Below are 15,457 nucleotides of genomic sequence, written 5' to 3' on the forward strand. Positions count from 1 at the left end.
AGCTGCAGAGAGAGAGCTGTGCTCTGGCAGCCCTGACCCCAGGCAGTACGTTTACAGGGGGGATTAACTGTGATTGTCGGGCTGCAGATGCTGCAAAAAGGGACCTGGGCAGGGCTCCAGCCCTTCTTCCACCTGGGCATTGCTCCAGCCCCTCTTCCAGCCTGGATGAGAGTGGAAAAAGAGCAACAAAAGGAGGGAGCAGGGGCTCACCCCAGAGCCTGTGTGTTATTTGATACAGCACACATGGCTGCAGAGGCTGCAGGCTGCCTCTTCTTGCTCTCCACACTTGGTTAGGGACAATCCCACTGCTCCTGGGTGGGATGGATGGCTCCATCCTTTGGCTCTGGTGCTTTTACAGCACTTGTGATCACAATAAATTACCTGCACTGGCGTGAAGAATAACCTGCTGAGGACAGTCACAGTGCAGAAAAGCTCAGCACCACATGAACAAGGAATTGAAGAGCATATATTAGAGATTTTATTTGACAGGCTAATGCACCATAAAGTTTTGCTGGTCTTAAAGAGAGAGGTTCAGAGATGCTCTTGTAGAGGAGAACTCTGCTGGGGTCTGGTAGCTCCTCATTACAGTGTTCTCACAGGACCAAGAGAGAGGAAGTTGCAGGAAAAGCATGCAAGATTCTTTTGAATAAAACACCTTCCCCCCCCCCCTTTCCTTTGGAAACATCTTATACTAGTACCAATTAAAAGCTTTTTCTATTTTTATTAGGGTTTGGTATTTATTTTATTTTGCTAAAGAAATCTATTCTAAACCTAAATATTGTGCACTAATAGCAACTTGTTTCTAGTTAAAAAGGCAAAAAAATAAAACCCTAAAGCCAAACCCAAATAAACTTTAAAATTATGTGTTAGAGGAAAGATATTTTCTCTGACCAAGTCTAGTGAATAACTGATCTGGAAGAAACCCCAGTCCTGCTCTGCCCTCACCATCATAGAGCTGTTGCTATAGCTGTGCACTGGACATGCCAGGCACCATAACTTGAGCAGGTTTTATTATCTTTCCCCCAGGCAGGTACGAACATTGCATGTTTGTACTCTATACTTCATTGAACCTGGAAATCAATTAGAAAGTTCAGACAATGCAGTAGTTTTTATTTTCTCATGTTTTGAAACAAAATCCCTTTGTAATGCCTGAAACACATCTTCAAATGATTTTTCCTGTCCTGTTTACCTTCCAAGGGCCATAATATACCATTGATTATTTTTTTCTTTCCTTTCTTTTAAAATTAGAGTTTCCTACTGAAATCAATGGGGAGTTTGCTCCAAAATCAATAGGGCATTATGGCCCTGAAACTTAAGACAATGTTGGCTCCTTAATCATATCAGGAAATGTGATTAGGATGCCACAAACAAACCACCAATCCACAGATACAGGCACAGCTGCTAAATTAGGAGCAACCATCTTTACCAGAGCATAGGTCCATTTAACTTCAGTGGGATCTTTGAGAAAAAGCAATAGAATCAAGAAAAAAATGTCATCAGATTTATGAACCAAACTCCTGTTGCTGAGCTCTGATAACTCTTCAAGAGCAGGTTGGTGTTTTATTACACAAGCAACTGATTTTGTGGTTCGAAACTCTTATGGACCTTGGGGAGTGGGAAAGCAAGAAACAAATGATGTTCAGAACATTAAACTGCCTGTTCCCAAATGAACAGGCTGAACTGATGAAAAAAATCTCTCTCCAAAGACCTTTTGGGCTGACTGGACTTTGTAGGGCAGGAATTTACAGAATTATTGTTGTGGAAACAAGTGGAAGTACAGATTGCTTCTCCAAAATTCCTTGTAGTCATGAAGGGTTGCATTTGGAATGTTTTGTATCTAATATTTCTTATCATCTTTTTCAGTCCTTTTGAGATCTACAGCTCTGGTTGTTGACATTGTGTCGTAGTCTCCCCTTAGTTTTTAATAGAACTCTGTGCCCACTCAAGGGACAGAAGCTACGGGGACCCTGTGTAAGAATTTTTCTTCACCAGTCCCATGTTTGGATAGATTTTTCACAATTCAAATTTTGCATATGCATATTTTTGGCAACTGAGTAGCAATAAAGCTCTAAATTATAGAATTGTAAGCAGTATGGTGAGGACAGCGTTGGCAATATTTAAATTTAAAAAAATGTAGAAACTGAAGACTGGGTTTCCCATTTAAAATGGTGCAATAAATTTATTCACAGTATTAAAGATACTTCTGAGCAAGTTACTCTCAAGAGAAAATGTAGGAAGAAACTATCTGTGTATGGTTGCTCTAAAGGAGGTGGTGCTTCTGGTATCTTCTGTGTCAAGGCTTAAGGTTAGAGAGCTGGTCATGGAATGAGCTTGGGTTTTTTGGAATTACTCCTCTTGAGCAATTCACTTCATCCCTAAAAGCGACTTTAAAGAGTTATCACATTTTTCAAAGGCTGAAAGAAGAACTGGGATCCAGATTATTAGTTCAGCTTGTGAGTCAAGAATGATTAATTTTCTAAAATCTGCTTATATTACTTTGCCAGTGAATACTGAGCAAAGCTTTTGTTTATCTTCCACACGTGGTCACTACTGCAAACAAACAAGTTTAATTTGCTTTGTAAGCTTATTACCAGAGGCACAGTGGAGAACAAGAGCTGAAAAGAACCTCTTGCCTCTGTGGTTTTATTAAGAACTGTTTTCTCCAGAGAACTTTCAGCCTGTCAGATTAGAAATGCAAAGAGACCTTTTACTGTAACAGCCTCACACTTATCCCCTTAGTAAAGTTTGCTTTTGTGATAATTACATTTTACCGTCTACAGTTGTTTACTAAATGAACAGCTTTTCTCTGCTGCTTCCAGCCCTGACACTTTTCCTCTGATAATTTGTGGTTACAATGAAATATTTAGAAATATGTGTTTGCCTTCTGTTTGTTGTCTTCCTCGTTTTGCTTAGATAGCAAGTGATTTTGGTTGTGGTTCTGGTGATTATGGACCACAGGAGTTGTTTGGGATTTATGCCTGAGGTAACACAGCATTAATGCTGCTGTTTGCACAGAGAGGGGAAAATGCAGGCTCATCTTTTCTCCCTGTTAAGGAGGGAGCTCCCAACTCTCAGAATGCCCTGAAGATGCAGAATTTGAGGACAGCATCCTCTGCAACGCAAACAGGTTTTCTTATAGGAAATATTTTGTGTGCAAATGTTTTCATGGTATCTCCCTACAAAAACGTTTCTCTTTTTTCAACTTTGTGGGAAATAATGAGCCTTCGCTTGCATGAAAAACTATTACTGTGTATTAAACCATGGTGCTTACTAATACTGATAATTTTGGAAAAAACAACCCAAACTACTTCATATCTTCTTTGAACAAAGAAGATAAAACTTTGAATAGGTCATAGAATCATAGGATATGTTCATTTGGAAGGGACCCATCAGGACCATCAAGTCTAGCTCCTGACCCTGTGCAGAACATCCCAGGAACTATCAGTCAAGGTAAACAGACATCTCTATATAAAGTACAAACAAATATTTTCTCTTTTTAATTCCATTTATATTTATTTAATGTTAAACCAGGTTTGTTTTTTTTTTTTTTTTGCATTCCAGTGGATTCCAAAACTTATTTTTTTATAGTCGCTTTACATCAAAAAATTTCTATTATAAAAAACCTTGATACAAACCCACTTCCATTTATAAATCAGGATGTCTAGCATTTCAAAGGCTTGAGTGTGAATTAAACCCCTGCCCTAAGCCTCTGATTTTTGTGAATACTTGTGAATGTCACCAGAATTTCTGCTCTCTGTCACTTATTTCTGATCAGTTCTGAAAGAAGCTACCCAGAAAGAGCTGATAGAGGACAGATTTAAAGGAAAAACACCAGTCTTGGATGATTAAAAGTAAAGCTGGGATCTGAAACTCTTAAGATATATGTTTTCCTACCTGTAATTCAGAGGCAAACTTTCAATTCCCTAGAAACCTGGACCATCAGCAATATACAGTATTGAGTGAAATCTAAAATGTTTGCTGTATTGTCCCTGTGATTTGGAGCTTTGCTGTTTCTGAAAATGCAACTCAGCATTGTGGACAAAATTCAGATTGCTTTAGAAACTTGTATGCTGAATGAATTTGAGTGTGATGCTAATCAGGAAATATCTCAGTACAGGTTGAGATCTTTAGACATTCAACTATAAGAAAGCCCTAGCTTTCTTAGGAATAGGGGAAAATATTTTTTGTAGTGGTGACATGTCTAATTGCTAAGGCTCTTGTCATCCATGGCACAGGCTTTGTTAGAAAGTGCATTAATAATTCAACAGTGCTGGTAGTTGGACAAGACATGGGTCTTCATTGCATACTTCATGCATTCTTCTCCCTCACACTCCCTTTCTCCCCCTGTCTTCCCAAAGATCTCAGTATAAATTCACCAGGAAGGGTCCATCAATCTTGCTGGACTCCCTGGGATGGGTTCCAAGCCCAGGAGCATTTGTCCTCTGCTGTCTTGGAGAGGTGGGAGCTCACACAGGGGACAGCAAAGCCCCTCTGGCTGTGGCATCTGCAGCAAAGCCTGCAGACAGGGCTGCAAGGTTGAGAGCCTAAAATACAAATGCTTTTCCATTTTCACAAGCTTATCAGGCAATTGTACCATTGTGACCGTGTTCGCAGGGGTCTGAGGATGAGGGAAGAGATGAAGATCTGACTCCATGTTTCAGAAGGCTTGATTTATTATTTTATGATCTATGTTACATTAAAACTATACTATAAAAAGAATAGAAGAAAGGGTTTCATCAGAAGACTAGCTAAGGATAGAAAAAGAAGGAATGGTAACCAAGGTTTGTGGCTCAGGCTGTCTGTCTGAGCCAGCTGACAGTGATTGGCCATTAATTACAAACAACTAGCATGGGCCATTCCCAGATGCTCCTGTTGCATTCCACAGCAGCAGATAATTTTGTTCCTGAGGCCTCTCAGCTTCTCAGGAGGAAAAATCCTAAGGAAAGGATTTTTCATAAAAGATGGCTGTGACATTCCGTTTTCCATGCTGTCTCGGTGTAGACTAACGTGTTCATTTCCCCCAGTCTCAAAAAAGTCACAAATACTCTTATTAAAGATGGAAGGTCTGTGCTTGAATCTAGCTGAGTGTAAATAGGGAGTCAGGGGTCTTAGCAAGCCAGTACGCACACACACTTTTTCTTTCTATTAGTAATACAAAGTAGCTGGATGCATTTAAGTGTTAGCAGTTTAAGCTCCTAGATTGTGACACGTTCTGGACTAAAACAAGAAATATTTTGTTTCTTGTGGCCACTCTGCATATTGAGACCACTGCATCAAACAAGAACATACCTGAAATCTGCATTAAAATCACATTAACAATGTACTGAACAAGAAACCTGGGGAATTCAGAGACAAGGCAGTCCCTAATCCCCCCTCCATCTGTAAGATTCTCAGCTGTCACAAATCAGGAATTCAGGCACAGCAGTGCTGCTTAAATGCTACTGTTAGAGGCTGACAGCAGAGTATCTCTAAGCACAGGCAGTGTGGAGCAATTTTCTTGCTTTCTAAAAAAGCATTTGAACATTTTACACTTGCTCAGATAGTGCTGAACTTCCAGTTCATCGATGAAAATAAAAATTCTGAACTATTTTACACAGCAACTGATATTTTTACACTGATAAAGGCTGCAGTCCTGTAAGTTAGTGCAGATAACCTCCACCCTGAAAGAGCTTAGAGTCTAAACAGACAAAATGAATAAAAGGCAAGAAGTGTATTGTTATTCTTCCCATTTTAGAGAAGGGGGAACCAAAGCACTGAAAGGTTAAGTGGCTTGTCTCTGGTCACACAGAGAGCCCGTGGCAGGGCTGTGAATTAAATGCCTCCTCTTGTAAGAACGGCGCTGTCTCCTTAGGAAATATGAATAGCAGAAAGGAGAGGAGCTGCCTAGCACAAATTTACTGTGTGGCACTTGAATAACCTGGCAGGTAGGACTGGAGCTGAAATAATGAACCCATAGCTGCAAGTGGACAAAAATGTATTATAGCAGTGAAGGATGTAAGAAACCGGGAAATTTCTTCTCCCTCTCTAAAACCCTTTTCCTTAAGGCAACAAAATACATGTATTTGCTCTGTCAGTCCCTCCACCCTTCCACTTGTGGCTGATCCTCACAGAAAGGGCAGCATTTTATGGATTTTCTATGGATTCCTACCCCCATTACCAGAACTTGCCTCCTCAGCAGGGGCAGGAGCCTGTGATTTAGGTCCGGAAATTCTGCACTGATGGCTCTGTGGCACTGAGAACACCAAGGTCTGCCCCCTGCCCTGCCTACGGGTCCAATAAGCAGGGTGGATTAATGAGCTGGGCTGGGTGGAACAGGGATGCCCACAGGCATGAGGGAACATGGCAGAACTGCAGGAATTCCTTGCAGCAGGGCAGAGGACACCATGAGTTATCTGGCACAGAATGCCACTTGATGGTGATGAACTGTGGTCCACTGGTGAAGAGGAACAATCTGAGATAATTTTAATATGTTCCTTACTGGAGTCATTATGATTATTTTCTAATTTGTTCTAGGTTTTTTAAAATTTTATTTTATTTTCCCTTCCTCTGTTGTCATAGGCTGTTCAAGTTGTGCTTCTGACTGCCTTCACTTTACACAAGTATAAATTCACAGCTTGACATTGAGGCTCATACTTGGTAGGCTTTGGTTTTGTTATTTCAGAGTTTTCCAGCAAGGGAAGAAGGCCTAATTTCAACAATTGTCAAAGCTATTTGAGCTGTACAAAACAAATGTCTGACCAGTAATTAGCTAGGCTTTGAAAACAGGTAGTCTGATTAGTTTGTATAAAGCAAGCATAACAAGCCAAGATTATTCCAAAATATCTAATTGAACTTAAGGTCATTTAAACTTAAGCAGCTTTTCTAACTTCCTGTAAAAATCTTCACCCACAGCATTTAATGATGAATAATATAAGAAACAAATAATATTAAAAAATACTTTTGAAGTTTGTAGACTAACCTAATTCTTATGCAAACAAAGTGTTTTCCAGTGAATATTTCAAAGATGCAGCCTTGAACTTTTTGATTATTTATAAGGCATTTTTTCCCTTTCCCTTTTATTTCTGTAGGTCGTATGTTTTACATTATGTATGGGCTTCTTACACAATGTTCTTTCATGTAATTTTCACAAAATGCATTATATTTAATGCAGACAGGTCTGTGTAGCTCCAGATAACTCAACATACCTAGCAGGATATGAACTTTCCAACAATCATTTCATTGTCAAAATCCTTTTCAGGTTGAGGTTCTTCCCTAGAAATGACAAAGGGCAGGTATTTCAGCTCCTGATAGTGACTTGTAGACATATTTTAAAGATATAAATTTGAGGACTCCTATGTTTGTGTGGAAACAAAATAGAGCACACACCTTTATCAGTAAAGAAATTTGAAAATTTAATTACATGGTCTTTAATTAATCATATCTTCTGGACACAGATAAAGAGCAGTCCTCAGTATCTTCCTACAGAGAAATGTGCTATTTTCTTCTGTAATTCTAGTTGTGAAAATGTTTGTTTGCCTGCACATTTGTTGCCAGGCTGTGTTCATACTAAGAGAAAGAAATGAGAGAAGAAAAGAAGTTGGTATTTATTCAGAAAGGTGGCTGGACAGGGATAGCTTGAAAAACAAATTTTCCTTACCAATAAAATGTTAAGGAATGAGGATCTGGATAATTTAATGCTTTATCTTTTTTCTTCTCTAGCTAAACTAAGAAAATAATTCAATAGAAAATGAGATATGAAATTGCTCTTCTGCTTCTAGTGGTGTGAAAAGAGAAAAAAAAATGGACATAGACAGTCTCTTTCAAAAAGCAATCTACAAGTAAAAAAAAACCATTATTCAAGTTGTCTGATGAACAAACATCAACTTAAGTTCCTGGATCCAAAGTGGAGGACCCAAGCTTTTCCTTGTCTCCTGTGTGGGAGCATGAAGTCAGGATGCATTTCTCTGCTCTGACATGAGCTGTTCTTTACTGTACCATTTATTATGCAGAGAACCACTCAGAGATGGGGAAATGTTATTCTGTTTCACAGTAAAAGATCAACTCAAACATCCCTCTACCTTCTCTGTGAACTGCTCTTTGCTCCTTCGGTGTCCTGGAGTTCATTGCTTGTTTTCAGCTCCTGCAGGAAAGGATTTTCAGGACTGTGAGTGAAGGACAGTGGGATTGCACTGTGCTCCTTGTTCCACAAATGGAAATAGCTGCTTCTCGCTGTACTTCACCTACTTCACTTCTGTTAGTGAAGAAAAAACCCTCCTAATATTTAATTATTGGGATTTTCCATTTTTTAATTTGTGATAATCACACAAAACCTCCATTTCTAAGCTTTTTTGAGTGCTTGCTCTGACTTCTGTTTATTTGATCCTGGGCTAAAGGGATGTTTTGAAAACTGATTTGTGGAAGATGTTTCCTGTGTTTTATGTAATTAACTCTGGATGGCATAGCCTGAATCTTTAAATTGGATTACTAATTCCACGTCTGAGCAAGAGAGTCAGCCCTGTTTTTACATGTGTGCCTAAGTAGAGACAGACAGATGTTCCTGGTAAAAAAATGCACATTGCTCTTTCTTCCAGTTTTGTTTCTGGCTGTCCACTTCTGAAAATAAAAAACATTTTTAAAGTTTGAAGAAAACCATACCATTGCACAGTGCAGATGAAGTTTATTGGTGTATACTTTGTGATGATCTGTGATCAAAAAGCTGAACTCACTGTTGTTTAATGTGGTTATAAGCATGCAGAGAGCTATTTCATGAGAATTATTTCTTTCCTCTTCTGTTTCTCCCTACCCTGTACAGAATTCCTGCTGGTCAGAATTTGCATCTGAGACCTGTATGTTCAGATTTTTGCTCTGAACTGGGTAGGGGTAAAAAGGGTTTAGATCCTGGATCTAAACTCTGCAGTGAGCTCTGGTCACAGGTCATCTTGGACATGGCACGTTTCTCTGCGAAATTCTTGTTCTGTGTTTTCCATTAGAAAGTGCTCTCTTAGAAAGTAACAACTCAAAGGAAAAGCAAGAAACTCTTTCTCTGCATCCCAGGCAGCTCTGCTCTGTAACAATCCTTGGAAATGGTAATGGAAAGGATGACCTGACAGCCCAGGAAGGACAAGGTAAGAATCAAAATAATGCAAGAATGCTGTCCCATTTAAGTTCTGTATATCTTGATTATTGTGTCTGACTCTGAGACATGCCTAGCATTTCTGCTAATGTTCAAGGAAATGCTTTTCCTGATTTAATTAATCTTATACTTTTAACTATGTCCATCAGATAAGTAGTTTATGTGAGAGAAACTACCTCAGAGAGAGAATTTTTGGGCATTTTTTCCTTGGTTTTGCTGCATAAAATCTAGGCTAAAGAGAAAGGAAGTAATTTAACCTTCCTCCAGTAATGCATAGGGCCTTATGTAAAATAATGCATATAACTTTATTTTAGCTGCAGCTACTTTCTACTTTTTGCTTTTGAGAGGTGATAGAAAAAATCTCAGCCTCCATCTACAGAAGCAATTTCTAGCTGGCTCTGATAGTGCAAACAGATCTACTCAGAATGCTCTTTCCATGTTTTGGGGATTTCACCCACTTTCTGGGCATCTTCAGTGAAGATGGGTAAAGTTTGACCTGTTCTTTTCCCATTGTCATCTTCTGTGTGTGGAGTTCACATGCTCACTTTGATACAACGTCCAAAAACTTTGCAACTCAGGACACCTGAAATCTCAATCATCATTCTGATATATTAAAAAATATGGATGTGCATTTTAAATTGGTTGTTTTGTTGTTACATTTTACCAATTAGGGATGTTTTTTTCCAGTCACACTGGTGAATTTAATGTAACTGATGGTTTACTAATTGCTGGCATTAAACCTCACCAAAGAAGTTGTCTTTTACTCACAAGAGTAATGCTGTTGAAATTATGAAATTATTTCCAGTTTGGGACCCTAGAAAATAGATTTTTGTAGCGTTGGGGATCTTTATGCACCTCAGTCTTACCTCTTTGGATAATCTTTTATTCATTCAAGCATGATTGTTCTATGTGGAACTTAATTTCTGAAGTCATGATTATGAGCACACTGATTCAGGTATTTGTCTCACCTCAGGACAATCTCATCATTATTGGAAGGGATAAATATGTAGGGTTCTCCTAGCTTTGTAATTTTTCTATTAGATTTAGGCTTGCCTTTTTAATCTCTTTTCCTCAGCAACCTCATTGTTTTTACGAACAAAAAAAATTGCCAGAGACTCAGAAAATAATTCCTTAATGCCTTTGTGAAATGCTCCTGGATGATGGCAGAAATGAGATAAGAAAGATATCAAATTGGCTGTATTTGATAAGAAATAAGTATATGAAAATAAGTCCTAGTCCTACATCCTTGTTTTCCAACAGGACCTGGCACTCCACCTGCTTCCTGAGGGATAGAAGAGGCACCATGAAATGGAGAGAAATTATGAAATCAAGCACTAACTGGATTTTGGAAATTGTAGATATGTTGTATCTCTATGCAGGAGAGCAGAAGGTCATTTCCAATTCAGATCCCCTTCTACAACTTGCCAAGCTTTTCTGTCAGTATTTGGTAATTTGTGTGTTAAGTTCTCTATTTTCAGATAAATTTTCACTTAAATATTCAATACAGCATTTAGTAATAAAGTACTATATGGTTCTGTGCAAGGTAACACTCCTTTTCCAATGTCAAATTGTTTACTCACATTTTTATTTTTGTAACAAAATTTCTAATTTGATAGTCAGATGATAGTCTTAAGGTAAGATCTCGAAACTTTGCTCCTACCCTCTCATTTCACTTATCTAGGCAAAGTTTCCTACAAATTTATTCCATGCAAAGAGTGACAAAATAACTTTCTCAATTTATCTTTCCTTCCCTTGCAGGATTTGCCCCTGCCTGGGTCCTCTCAGCTGTATTTCCATTCCAGATTTTCTAAAATTTATCTTCAATAACTGGTAATCTACTTTTCCAAATGATTTCTAAGCCTTTTAGTCTTGTTTCCAGCCAAAGCTCTGTTCCCTGAGCTTTTAATTGCCTCTGATGTTGTCATTCACATTTGTCCTTAGATTTGCACTTTCCCTGGCTTTCTTGACTCTGTTCTCAACAGATTTTCCTCTGACTTTTTCAATGTATAAACAGAATTATTCTCTGCATCTTTCTTCTTGATATTATATTTTACAAAAATTATAAGCGAGAACAAAACCCAAAAACTTATGCAAGAATAAAATTAATATGTTCACCGGCTGTAGAGATGCAAGTGGATTAGTTTTAGGTAAGAACTATAAGTATTTTTAAAACATTATTTAAAAATAGCAATGTGTAGAAAAGTGAAGAACTACAGTAAAAGGCTTTCCCTGATTGTAATAAAGAGTACAACTGCCTAGGGAATGTTAGTGTCATACACATGGTAAATTACATCTACATTGTTTTAAATTGGTTTTAGAATTAGTCTGAAACCACAGAGTACTCCCACTGTGCCATGTGCTGTACAGCTAATCAGAAGAGGAATATGTTGGAATGACTAAGCAGAACATTGTAAAAAAAATTAAATAGTGCCTTAAAAAGAAAAAAAAAATGGCAAGATTTGGCTTTTCTGAGAAGATTCTCAGAGTGTCAACAGCGTGCAGAGGGTTTTGCTGGTGCCAGATGAGTGTGGGCAGTCACCAGGCTGCAGGCTGTCAGTGCTCAGTTTGTTTCTTGCTCTCTCAGCCTCACCTCAGGTTGGCATGAGGTGGTTTTGGTTCTCCCCACCTCCACATCACTATTGCACTGCAGTCCTTAGGCAGGATGAGCCACAGGAATGAGGTAACTGAAGTGATGGGGCTTTGAGCAGTAAGGGAAATCTAACAAGGGGTCTAATCCTGCTAGCCCCTTCTTGCTTTTTTCAGCTGCTTCTCAAAGCTCATTTTTCTTGTCTCAAAGCTTATTTTTCTTGTCTCCTCCCTGCTGTTGGACCTTAGGTAATATTTTCTTCAAACATTTAATTCCCTCTTCCTCTCATCTAATGAAAACATCTGCATGTTTTCCTCAAGCTCACCTCTGTCCCCACCTCTGGCACCTGCGTTCAGGGAGGCACCAGGAAAGCTCAGTAGGAACAGAAGGTAGTCAGGCCCCCACAGTATTTGACTAGAGAAGCTTCTGGACAATATCTCAGTCTCACAGATTCTCCTCCTTTAGCACTTCTGAGAAAGATTTCCACGCAGGATTTTATATCCAGCTCACTGAGCCTCTCATCTCTCTTAGCTACAGCAACATCCCTCACTCTGGCCTTGACAAATAGTGTTCTGTTCCACTTGTAGCTGTGGTGGATAGTACTGAAAAGATCAGTTTCTTTCATTATCCTCTTCTGGCATCTTTCCTTTTCCTGTGCCGCATCAGAAATAACTGCTTGTGCCTTCCAGGCCCTTTAGAGTCCAACCCCATCATAGCTGTTACCACTCACTCACTGTCAGGATGCTGCTTCTTGCTTTTGATCAACCTATTACAGCAGCCTCCACTGCCTGCTTGTTAAATTTTTAAACAGCCACTTGTGTATGTACTCCTGAGCTGCCTGTCATGCTTGGAGGAGCTTCTCCATCCAGAAACTTAAACTAAACAGACACTTTCCCTCCTACAGTTTCTAAACTGCGAGTTCAAAGCCCTAAATGTTGTTGTCCCTTGCCTGCTCTGCCCAGCACAAGTAGCTAGATCCCTAAAAAGGCTGAACGCACACAAACCCTTTAAAACAAACCCTGGAGGGATGGCACAGTGCCCCCAGGGCTCTGGGGCCATTCCCTTCGGCACTTTCTGATGCAGCAAGTAGAATTTTGTTATGGAAATTAAAGAAGATCAATTGTCTTCTGCTGGAACCAGAAGTTTCAACCAGGTTTTGTGGCTCAGTCTGCTTCAGAAGACCTTTGTGGAGTAATGCAGGCCGTGTTTTTCTGTCTTTTACCAAAAGAACCCAGATATGTTTCCTCTTTTACCTTCCACCACTACTAATTGACTTCTGCATCAGAGATGGAGAAAAAAATACCTGAGCATGGCATAATGTTAACAACATCTGATGGAAAGGGCAGAGGCAGCTCCTCACACTACCTTTAAGAAAAACTCAATTGAAAAAGCAGGCCGACTTGCTAAAGGCAGTTTTTCCTTGAAAACTTTCTATTTACTTTTTAATTTAAAAAATTTATGAATAAACATTTCTGCGAGATCAGCACACAGTCTCAATTTTCAGTACTTATCCATTATGAACTAAAATAAAATGTGAAATATTTATTGAAGTAAATATCAAATTGGAAGAAAAATGCATGTATGGTTCTGCTTAAGTACAAAGAAACATTGTCTTCAGCCAGTAATAAACTTCTTCAGGAGTGCACTGTGCAAAACTGTAGTTAAGGTTGGGATTTTCAGAGTTGCAAAGGAAAATTACATTTTCAAAATGGTGTAAGAAAGCTTCATAATTTGAAAGGGAATAATGTTCTTCATTAAACCCACCATAAAATATCTTGAGAGCTGAGAAGCTGTTGGAGGAATGGTTTTTTTTTTTTTAGTAATTAGGATTTATAGATGTGTGTGGAAGAGTTAGAGAGAATAACAGCGTGGGGTAAAGAGGAGGAAATCCTTCCAGTGCAGCAGAATTGTGGAACACTGAGAGTGGAGCACAGCCTCTAGGAAACCTAGGAAAGGAGGTAAAGCTGTCAAATAGGGTGCAGGAAAGGTTAAAGAAGCCAATAAATATTTCTGTTCTGGTTTGGAAAGAACCAGCATGCTAACAATCACACCTGACAGTGGTGAGGACTGCTTCTTGATCAATAAACTGGGAGATACTTAAATGACAACTGTCAGAACTAAAGGGTTTTTTGAATTTACAGGGTGAGATAACTTGCACCCAGGTATTTAAAGGGTTTGTTGGGATACTCCCTCAACCATGATGCTGATTTAAAAAAAGAAAAAAAAAAACAGAACGGGGAAGAAGTTCCAGAGGATTAAAGCAAACTCAATGCACAGATAATCCAGGTGAGTAAATGCATTGACATAAATTGAATTAGTGACCTGCTAATTACCTCAGACCAAGCCTTAGACTTAGAACACAACCAGTAAAGAGAAGAATGATAAATAAATATACCCTGGTGGGCCATGTTACAGACTGTTTAACTAGGGTAGAATGTAAATATGAAGGAGAAACCATTATAATTTGCTTGTTCTGGCTGAGTTTTCCCTTCACCAGTGATATTTATTATTTCTGGTAACAGAACACGCACACCATGGCAATTCTTTCCATGTCCCAGCCATGGGAAGTCCAGGTCAGAGTTCCCAGGTGTGTGCTCAGGGAGCAGCCAGGGCTGAGCACTGCTCTGTGGCATGGGGTGCAGTGGGGTGTGCAAGACTTGAGAGCAATCACTGAAAACTCCCACTTGATTAAGTTTAGTAAACTCAGAGAGCAAAAATAATTACAAGTGCAGCCAATTTACATGATGAGAAAAGAAATCTCTCTCTCTCATACACATTTCCCACAGATGTGCACCTGTAACAAAATGTGCTTTTTCAAACTGGTAAGTAGCAGGCTAAATGTGTGCAGGAAAGACACAAGCACACCTACTGCTGGCAAAAGACCTTGTCCCAGCCCAGAATTTGGGCACTGGAAAATCTGAGTCCCTTCAGGAATCCCTGGAGTATTTTCTAGCTCTGTTTCAGCTTTCTTGAGCATAGAACCCAATTAAGCCATAGGAATAATTGCGTGCTAACGTTTTGTAAAAAGCCTTTACTACACATTAGATTTTTATGATATGCCTACTCAGCACTCTGCATTTGAGTCATGATATGCTGCTAATAGCAATAGGAATTTCTACTTTTATTCTCAGAGCTGAGTTCTGGATGCCATAGCCTAAGAAAGATAGAGAAAAGCAAGTCTTGCAATAAAGCCAATAAAGGGGCTTTTCTTTTTTTTTCCTTTTCTTTTTTTTTTTTTTGTCTTGACATTGTCAGTGCATCATCTATAAAAAAAAAAAAAAACAGAACTATTTTTATGTCAGTAAAGCCTACAGCATGTGTCAGTAATGGATCAAGTATGAAAAGTAATTTTTAATAAGTGTGAATCAAAGAGGGATTAGAAAAGCTCAGGGGATTTGGAGATGAGACTTGAGTTCAGGGAATTCCACAGCTCAGGGGCATAACAGGTGAATGCTCTGCTACTCATGGATGAGAGACCTGGCAAGGGGGCTGATGAATTTGAGATTTATTATTAGAAAGTGAGTTCTGAGGGTATGTATCAATGGAGACCAATTTTGATAGGTATGAAAAGGATGATTCAGGCAGGTAATGAAAAACTCTGAACAAAATTTTAAAGTCAATTCATTGACTGATAGGAAGCAGGTATAAATCTGCCATAGCTGAAGTAATGCAATTGGATTTATTGCCATAAGCAAACATATGGGATGCAGCACACTGAACAACGGGGTCATTTGTGAATATTGTTCCTTACAGTGCGT

General features: G+C 39.0%; 1 long non-coding RNA gene across 1 annotated transcript in view; it reads left to right on the forward strand.

Annotated features, from left to right (window-relative positions):
• LOC113460109 (uncharacterized) overlaps nt 1-15,457 on the forward strand; it is a 74,991-nt gene that overhangs the window by 43,283 nt on the left and 16,251 nt on the right. Inside the window, exons 13-16 of the long non-coding RNA XR_012578075.1 lie at nt 8,970-9,104; nt 10,373-10,559; nt 10,871-10,942; nt 13,841-13,985. This is a non-coding gene — a long non-coding RNA (uncharacterized LOC113460109). The remainder of the gene's footprint in view (nt 1-8,969; nt 9,105-10,372; nt 10,560-10,870; nt 10,943-13,840; nt 13,986-15,457) is intronic.

The sequence above is a fragment of the Zonotrichia albicollis genome, chromosome 2 (assembly GCF_047830755.1).
Source record: "Zonotrichia albicollis isolate bZonAlb1 chromosome 2, bZonAlb1.hap1, whole genome shotgun sequence".
Taxonomy (NCBI): Eukaryota; Metazoa; Chordata; class Aves; order Passeriformes; family Passerellidae; genus Zonotrichia; species Zonotrichia albicollis.